The sequence below is a fragment of the Aulonocara stuartgranti genome (assembly GCF_965226115.1).
Source record: "Aulonocara stuartgranti genome assembly, chromosome: 3".
Lineage (NCBI taxonomy): Eukaryota > Metazoa > Chordata > Actinopteri > Cichliformes > Cichlidae > Aulonocara > Aulonocara stuartgranti.
Genome location: NC_138941.1, coordinates 73,296,968 through 73,306,694, shown reverse-complemented (window position 1 = coordinate 73,306,694; position 9,727 = coordinate 73,296,968).

Here is a 9,727-nt window from a genome sequence, read left to right as displayed (position 1 = left end):
CGCAACAATAAAAAAAAGCATTCTTTGTTGCCCTTTGTTGTGAATGCAGATGTAGATACTGAATAAAAGAGGCTGTTACTACAAAATCTACCTGACCCCATTCGTTCATTTAAAGGCCTGAGAAGACATAACCCAGAGGTCACACATACAAAGTCTTGTATCCAAATTTATTTGATAGATGATAACATTTTTATGTTAAGTGTACTGGATATGCAACACTCTGGCCATACACTGTGTGAGGAGGATTAAGATTTAAAGTTCCTGCTTAATTTTCTCTTCTGAAAACTAGCATCCCATTTATCACTCTTGCTCACAACTAAAATCCCAGCCAGGAAATACCCCTGACATGAATTTTCAACATGACATTCAGATACACCTACAATTTGCAGCTTAGAAAAGGAAATTCAGATAATATTTGATCAATGTCACAAGTACTGTATAATTTAAGATGTAATGGCACTCACAAAGATGGTTTATTTATTGTTGAATATCTGTCTACTAGTGATGTGCGGATCGATCCTGAAATATCGATTCCTCCGATACCAATCATTTATGTTCTAGAATCGATTCTCACATTAAAATATCGATATTTTAGTACTTTAGGGTAAATTTGTAGTTTTTCATTAACAGGAACACAGTGGAAAGAAACTACATGTCTCGCAGCCGCTGGCGTGCGCACTCACAACAATGGCTGAGCGCAGTTGATGTCATGTACAGACGTATTTTACCTCCACAAACAGCTGAGACGTGGTTTGCGATACATGTGGCAAAAAAGTGAGGTGTTGTGGCCATACTTGCCAACCTTGAGACCTCAGAATTAGGGAGACATTCAAAATACATTTTACAGTGTTTATTTATCGGGTAAAATACGTTAAATGTCACCGTTATTATTGGCCGGCCTGGAAACAGCGGGGGTGTCCAAATTCAGAGGCTGCTTCCACCTGAGGACCCGGCCTTCAGGGTCTAAAGAAAGCCGGGTAGTACGTCACGAGCTCCCTCGGTGGAGTGAAACTCTGCCGTCTGCTCCTTGCTATCTAAAATATAACCGGGCACTGCCGTAAACTCTCGACCGTCTCACACTTCTGTTTAATTAGTTTTCTGTTTGACGTTTATTCAGCTGTGTGAAAACACCGGAGGAACCCACTCGATGGATTAATAAAGTTAAATTTAATTTAATCTAATCTAATAACTTTAATCTCAGCCAAACCGATTTACTCACGAACAAATAAAACACTGAAAAAGCCAAACAATAACATTTTTAAGTTATCAAAGTGACTTATATATCATGTTTAACCCGAGTAGCAAAAGACCGCGGGGGTTTGAAGACGATGTGTCGGTCGGCTCAGATATTTGAAGTTTACACAGCTACATTCTCACCTGAAAATATGTTAAAGGTTTTTTTGCGACCCAGAAAGAGAAATAAGAGTAATATTAAAACTAAGTAGCTGCCGCCATTGTTGGAAACTGGAATTGGCTGGGCCGCGCTATGAATTCTGCGATATGGTTTTTCAATTTTGTTGTCCTGGAAAATTGGAGAAATTCGGGAGAATGGTGGCTCCGGGAGATTTTTGGAAGGGGCACTGAAATTCGGGATCGGATTCGGGAGGGTTGGCATGTATGGTTGTGGCAACATCACTAACCTTGTCAAACACCTCAGAGTAAATCATATCACAGAATATGACGAGCGTATGTTGAGACGAACTGAAGAGGAGGACAGGGACAGGTGCTGCTAGGGCGAGACAGACGTCTCTCACGGAGTCCTTTAGTGCTGCAGGCAGGCAAGGTGTTCAAATAGCACAACTTCAGTTTTTTTATTTCTATATGATGAACTCTGCATTATTAAGTGATAAGAACAAGTAATCTGATGTCCTGTAATCATTATGATGCTATAATTTGAGATACAATTAATAAAATAAGTTTTTGTACAAAGTATCAGTATCGTCGATACCACCCTGAATATTACTTGGTATCGGATCGGAAAGGAAATCAGTGGTATCGCACATCACTACTGTGCCGCTACGCTTATCAGATAATTTCCCCTTGGAGATGTGGACCAGGGAAACACTGGAAGATGTGCAGCAGGTAGCCGAACTATTGATAACAAGTCTTTGAATTTAAACAAGTGCATTGCTGTGCAGTTTAGGTTAGTTTTAATGTTCATTTTCATGTCCCTCTTAAAAAATGCCCTACATAAGCTAATTTTCTAAATTACATATTTTTTCAAACGTATATCCTCAAACCAGTGATTCCAGATTTGAATTTTATGCTGTAACCAGTATTACTTTTGCAGTTTAATATTTCCTTATTTGGTTTCATACATATCAGGGTACCCCATGACCTCATATGGCACTCCCTAAGATCGCATGGTGTCCCTGAGGCGTACATCAAATGGATACAGCTCCTCTACGACAACGCCACCAGTTCAGTCCGATGCGCCGCTTGACTATCACCTCCCTTCCCAGTTAGTGTTGGGGTCCACCAAGGGTCAGCTCTGTCACTCCCCCTCTTCATTCTATGTACGGATACCATCACGGCCGACCTCCAGTTACCTCATCCATGGTCTCTCCTCTTTGCCGACGACGTATTCTTCGCCAGCAAAGACAGAGAAGAGACCCAAACGACGACGCAACTCTGGAAGACCCGGCTCAGTGAATATGGTATGCGGCTCTATACGAAAAAGACCGAATACCTGGAAGGAGGCCCCCAAACTGATGGCACCATCATAATTGACAACGAAGAGTTGAAGAAGACAGAAGAGTTCCGCTACTTGGGCTGAATCATCAGCTACGATGGAAACATAACCCCCTTTGTCCGAGCACGAATAAATGCAGCCTGGTTAAAATGGCAACAGGTCACTGGTGTCCTTTGCGACAGAAGAATGCCAGATCGACTCAAGGGAAAAATCTACAAAGCGGTGGTCCGCCCAGTAGCCCTGTATGGTTCCGCATGTTGGCCCGCATTGACCACACATGAACAGGCCCTAAACACCATGGAGACGCGCATGCTCCGATGGAGCCTGGGAATTACAAGATGGGACCGTGTTACGAACAAAGACATACGGAAGCGACTAGGTGTAGCCCCAATTCAGGAAAAGATGCTCGAGTCCCGCCTGAGGTGGTATGGACACGTGATTCGAAGCAATGAGAACTCTGTAGCAAAAATGGCAATGATGATCGACCCAGAAGGATGCCGGCCTTGAGGCAGACCGAAGAAACAGTGGATGGACAAAATTAAGGAGGACATTAAGACCATCAACGCATCACCTGAGGATGCCTCGGACAGAACCAAATGGAGAAACCTTTGCCGAAGAGCGAAGACCCTGCACCAGCGGGATCCAGGATGAAGAAGGTTTCATACATATCAAAAATACATTATAATAACATGGTATTTTTAGACGCATGGAGTTTTTATTTTTTGTCCATCCTTAAAAGGCTGCAGGTCCTCATATAATTGCCACAACATCATCACTTCAACCAGCATTTGAGGATTGCTTTGTTGAATACTGAAAAAAAGAGGTCATAGGTAGAAAATTTGTAATATACATGTTTTATTTATCTTTAAATGGCTTTAACTTTTAATCTGTCACAACCCAACTACTTCAGTCATGCCTTAAATCTTAAAGAGATGTTTTTTTTTTTTTTTTTAACCAAGGTCTCAACATATGCAGAAACGTCTTTTGATGAATCCGATAACCCAGACTGTAGTGATGCTGATTATGTTCCAGACCAAGTTCCTGTCATCTAGATGAAGATGGACCTCTTTATCCAACTGCACAGAAGCCTCTGCCTTCTGTGTGATACCCCAATTTATCTCCACAAAAACTAGATAATTCTTCAGAAATTTTAAATAAAGTCAATGTTGCCATAACTCCTAAGAAGAGGATCTCAGAATACTAAAAGTACACCAAAGAGAAGCAGAATTGAACAGATTGCGGAATCAATCAAATTGTTACCACCTTCAAAGTTTGGAAGTCACCATGTGTATGATAAGAGAAACTACTGTTTGTTTAGACACCAACCTACATCAAAAATTGCACGACACCTGGAGGCTGTAGATAAAAATGTAGAAGAGATTGCTCTTGCATTTCAATATCCCAAAAATTCAAGAGTGTGACACAATAGGTTGAACATCCTTAGAAGATGTGGAAATTTTGCCCATAAGCCAGTGTGTTGAAGAGGGGAGCTGATGAGCTACAGCAAATCCACAGAGGGCATTGATTTCATTCATTGAAAACACTGTGGAAGTACATGAGAAGATGCCCAGCAAAGAAAGAAGGTGACTCCCAGGGTGGGAAACAGAGGGTTCGATCCAAATGTGCACTGAAAACTGCTGTTGCTCGTGACAATGGAGAGGGCTTATGTGATGGCATCAGCCACACATGGGTAAATCAGTCCATTTGTTCACTTTATTAGTTTGGTTTGCAGTTTTCTTCATTAATATAATTCATTAATCATTTTATTTAAACCTAACACTGATATTATGAGGCGCGCGCATAAAGGCATTGTGTGTTTTCTAAAAATGTTTTCTGTTATATTAATTGTGTTTCTCTTTTTTTGAGTTACCTGGTTTTGGGTGGTGGCTGTTTCCTGTCTGGGTAAAAGGTGTGGCTGAGGATTCTGAGAACATAATGCCTGCTCAGCAGGACCAACCATGTGCTTATCAGGAAAAAGGGGTGTTTTAGGTTTGCCTATGTTAGTTAATATTAGTGTGAGTTTTTGTTTTCCCCCTATTGTGTGTAAATGGTTTGGCCAAACCACTGTAAAAGCTACCCTTAGGTCACTATGAGTAGTTTTATGTTTAAGAATTTTGTCTTTTGAACCTTTTTGAGGGTTAAAATAAAGAAAACCCTTTCTTGAAGACATTTGTTTTCATGTGTCCTCTATGCCTCACAGCTTGAAAAGTGTGATTCCTGCATGAAATATGACAAAGTTACTCAATCCAAAATGGCCAACTTCTTCTGCAGTTTGGACAGAACTTGTGTGATCTAAATGGTTCAAGAAAGAACAGACATGACTACATAAGGCAAAGTCTTAGGGAATTTGGGGGCCAGCTGCTTATACTTCAGAAAAATAGCCCCATTCAAAAGGCAGAGGAACTGATTTATCCTGCAAACTTCAACCATTTGATATGTGCAGTGAAAGAGTTGGCACAATCCTGAGAGCACAATCCAGAGAGAAATACGTTCCAGAGACCTGCCTACTCCTGCTTGGATCACCATATGGAGACTATTCAAGGTGATGCTGAAAGAATGCTGAGATTGTCTCCCCCGCCATGTAGCCATGCAAGCTTGCCAAAGTGACACTTGCTCAAGTGATCATTTTTAACAGAAGAAAAGAAGGAGAAGTATCAAGAATGGAAGTGTCCACCTTTAAAGACAGAAGAAATCCAGAAATCTATACGGACATGGCTGCTTGCCTGACCTTACTTGAAAAAAAAAGTGATTTCTTCACCAGAGTAGAAACCTGTGGAAAACGAGGGAGAGGAGTTCCTATTCTCTTAAAACTATCAACGGTCTCTGCAATGGAGCTTGTTGTGGAAACTCGTGAATCTTGTGGTGTCCCTAAAGAGAACATCTCCATGTTTGCTAGACCAAGAGCTTTATCTGCCTATCGAAGAGGAGACTGTATCCAAATGTTTGCAAAGGAGAGTGGGCCAAACACCCTGAAATCTGAACATCAAGAAGACTTCGAAAACATATACCAACAATGTTGTGGTTGTTTAATCTTAAAGAAAATGAAGCAGACCAACTAGCAGACTTTCTGGGCCATGACATACGTGTCCACGGGCAGTATACCAATTGCCTCAGGGAACACTTCAGCTTGCTAAGATGAGCACAAGATGAGCTTTTGACACTGGAGAACGGAACTTTTTCACACTACAAAGGCCAAACACCTGATGATATTGACATTGACCCTGAAGGTAAGACTAATTTTTATTAGGATGCTCTGAAATATAATAATAGGATTTAAGCTGGACTGCACTCAATGCATCAATGGAGATCCCTATGCAGTGAAAGACAGAAACTGTACTGGGGTAAGAAATTATGTCAGAAATCACATTAATGCCTTAAAAAGAAAAGCTTGTGCAATAGACTGAGGGATGCTTGTGTCAAACTACTGTATTGAGAAATATTGCTTAAAATGAAAATCTCTGGTGACTTTTGTTTTCATTGGACTTGGAGGTGTAAAATTCAGTTGTGAGCCTGCTTCTAAACCATACAGAAACCGGTGTCCCCAAAGGGTGGGAGTTAAAAACTGCAACCTCAAATTTACTCAAGTGAGTCTGTGTGTGTTCCTGTTTATTTATATATTATTTCCTAAGGTGCTTTGTTTTATTTTGCTTTAGTGTGACCACCTGTTATGGGGACTAGACATGTGTGGTGGAAATCTCTCTGATGCATGTGAGTGTGCACACCGGGAAACAGGTATAACGCGCCATTTAAGTTGCAGTTAGACTGGCAATGAGGATTGCAGAGACTGCACGGGTGAGTAATTCATGGCACTCCTTGTAGGTTGAGTCCCCAAGAGGCCGGTACTTAAAGCAGTACTCTGAGCTGTTATTTTAACTAGGGTAGCATTGTGGCAGCAAACCTTGTTCTTTTAAGTAATGTTTGTTAATGAAGTGTCTTAATTAAGGATTCAGTATTGCCAGCCCTGCTACTTAAGATGTTTTCTTTTCTGCAGTTGTATATTTGCTGTTGTTTTGTCCAATAACCTTTGTCTTGTGAAATTGACTTACCTCACCTCTGCTTGTAATAATGAAGCTGTATGCCTTTTATAACTGTTACAACGTTTGCACTGGCTATTGTAATCTCTCCTGGGGTGTAAGTACCTCCCCATGTGGCTTTGTCAACACCGCTCAGGCACCTTTACCAGTTTTTCTCCTTCACGATGCCACACCGGTCACCTAGTAAAACATAATCTGCCCTGCCATTTTGAAAGCAGTAAAAAGAATACAACTCATGAACCTTTATTGTTTAGTACACATGGTTAGTTTTATTAGTAAATGTGCCTCACATGTACAGAGGTTTTGATGTGATTAACAAGTAACTGAAGCTGCCCATTCACACCAGTCTTGCACTGAGACCTCTGCATTTTGCTGAATTCTGCAGCAACATGTGGAAGAGGTGTTCTTGGAGAGGAAAATACATAGTGAATCCTTTCCATTGTTGGTGGCTTGAGTCTCTTGGCTGTGTAGCCCTGTGATCCCTGAGACACTACAGAAAAACTTATGTCTGCTACCACCTAGAATTTCAAACAAGAGGACCACAAGAGCCACACAATTAAAAATAAAGAATTCTATGCTTTAAAAGTTAATTGTAGAATCAATTCTGCATTTGTAAATTCCTTTTCAAATTCATTTAAAATCACTTAATTTATTAAAACATTTCTAAATAAAATGAAATTCACAAAAAAACTCTGAACAGAACCACTTTTGGATTCTAAATTAAAAAACGTTTTTAAAACACAACTTAAAAAACAGAAACAAGTAAATAGTTTCAAAAATCAACGATTTATTTCTGGCATTTAAATTGTTAATTTAAAATCTATTTACCTTTTCTGTTAACTCACGGATTAACTATTGGATTAGTTGCTGAATTAACAATTTCATTTTTTAAATCCTGAAGCAATGCAAATTAGTCATTCTGTGGGACATAAGAAGCTCTCTGATTGGTTGGACAGACACGGGCTGGCTGCCTGGATTTCTCTGTACTGCTGTTCATAGCATTGCCTTGCAAATTCAAAGCCTTAAAAAAAAAAAAAAAAAAAAAACAAACCACCCACAAATGCAGGTGTTACATATGGTTAAAATCATTCAAATGCAGGAAGTATAAACGTTTGACATAAATATAATTTGTGGCTATGTTCACACGTACATGGGTATTTTTGAAAACAGTTTTTTCCATGCATTTGAACCTTTTGTCCACACGTAAACGGCGTTTTCGATCATTGAAAACCGAGATTTTTCAAAACTCCTGCCAGAGACTTAGTGTGGCTGCAGCTTGTTGCTATGTCAGCGTAAATCAGTCATGTGAATTGGAGGCGTAACAATATTTTCAGTTTTAGAATTTATATTCAGACTACGTACACGGGTGTCTTTGAAAACTGAGATTTTGTGTTTTTGTTTTTTTTTTAAAAAATATATCCTGTTTACTCGTACACTTTTGAAGAAATATCTCCGTCCACATGTAAACACCAAGAACGAAGTCAAGCGCTGTCAAGAACATGCCAATCCTAACCATGTAGAAATGTTGGTCAATCAGAAGTCTAGATGGCTGGGAGAGAAAAACCTTAAGTACTTCTAAAAACTTTTTTTGGAAAGGCAGCTAATTTTGTGTTACTTTTTAAGTGCCTGCGTCATTTCAAATGTTAATGACTAAAGACAGTATTTTGGCTGGTGTAGACTCACAACTTAAAAACGAACAAAATGCATACAGCATACATAAATTAAAAAAAAAATATTCAAAACCGACGTCGGGATTAGGGTTGTGAGAGTGTCTGTGTTGAATGGAGAAGTTCACTCTGATGCTTCTGTCTTTGTAAATGAACAGACAGTAAGTGTGTCTGTATGCAAGCGTGTAAAAAACTAAAAAAAAAAACGTTGACGTGTGGACGAAAGGTGCAAACGCATAGAAAAAGCTGCGTTTTCAAAAATACATGTGGACGTAGCCTCAGAGTAATAGCTGAATGCACAATGAAGACAAATGCTGGGTGCAGTATTTTAGTTTTGTGCCTCCTGGGTTAGTGTAATTCGGTAATACTCTGTGTCCCCGGGACCATTTTCTGCCACTTGCTTTTTTTTTATTTCAAGCCATTTCCTGTTGAATGAAATATAGCCAAATTTGCCAAAGGATATAATTTTTTTTTTTTTATTTAGCTTCTTTAAGCTTCGGTCTGAGTTTCTTAAATTAGCTTAAAATGCCTAAGCAGCAAAAATACTCACACACATTATCCTAATGGCCGTTTTCTGGCCCATTGACAACAATTCTAAATACTATTTTTCATTCCAAAACTATGATAACATAAAGTAAGGAATCATTTTATGTTATGATTTCCTTTTAGAATCCTGGCCTTAAACTTGCAATTTTTTTATTTGTCCACCAGGTATTGGAAATGGTCCTGGACTCTAAGTGCGAGGATGGCTTCTCGTCTTCCTCCTCCGAGGATTATAGAGATGAGACGGATTATTCTGTAGAAACAGAGTAGCTGGAGTCCAATTTTCTGTGAAATATCCTCTGAAAATGAGAGCGAAGGGGAGATGGATGAATGAAGCAGCATCGGGATGGACTTCAAAAAACGGGAAAATCGTTTGGTTGCCCACAAATTTGGAGATGCTCCACTATGTCCCAGCAGCCACAAGTGTCACCCCGGGACCTACACACTATGCTGCTGCCTAAATCAGTGACCCGACATCCAGCTTTGCACTCTTCCTCACTGATGAAATTGTGCAGCACACCGTGGCCATGACAAATGTGCACGGGAGACGCGCAGTCGCCGACTTGCGAGAAATGGACTCAGATGAATTTTGTGCTTATGTTGGGCCGCTCATTTTGGCTGGTGTCTACCGAATCGACCCTCAGCCTCTGGAGTGAAAAATCCGGACGGGACATTTTCCAGGCTATCATGTCCCACAAGCGATTTCATCAAATCAGCAGGGTGCTGCGTTTTGATGACAAACTTTCCCGACCCCGACAAGCTGTCTGCCTTCCGCAAGGTATGGGATTGTT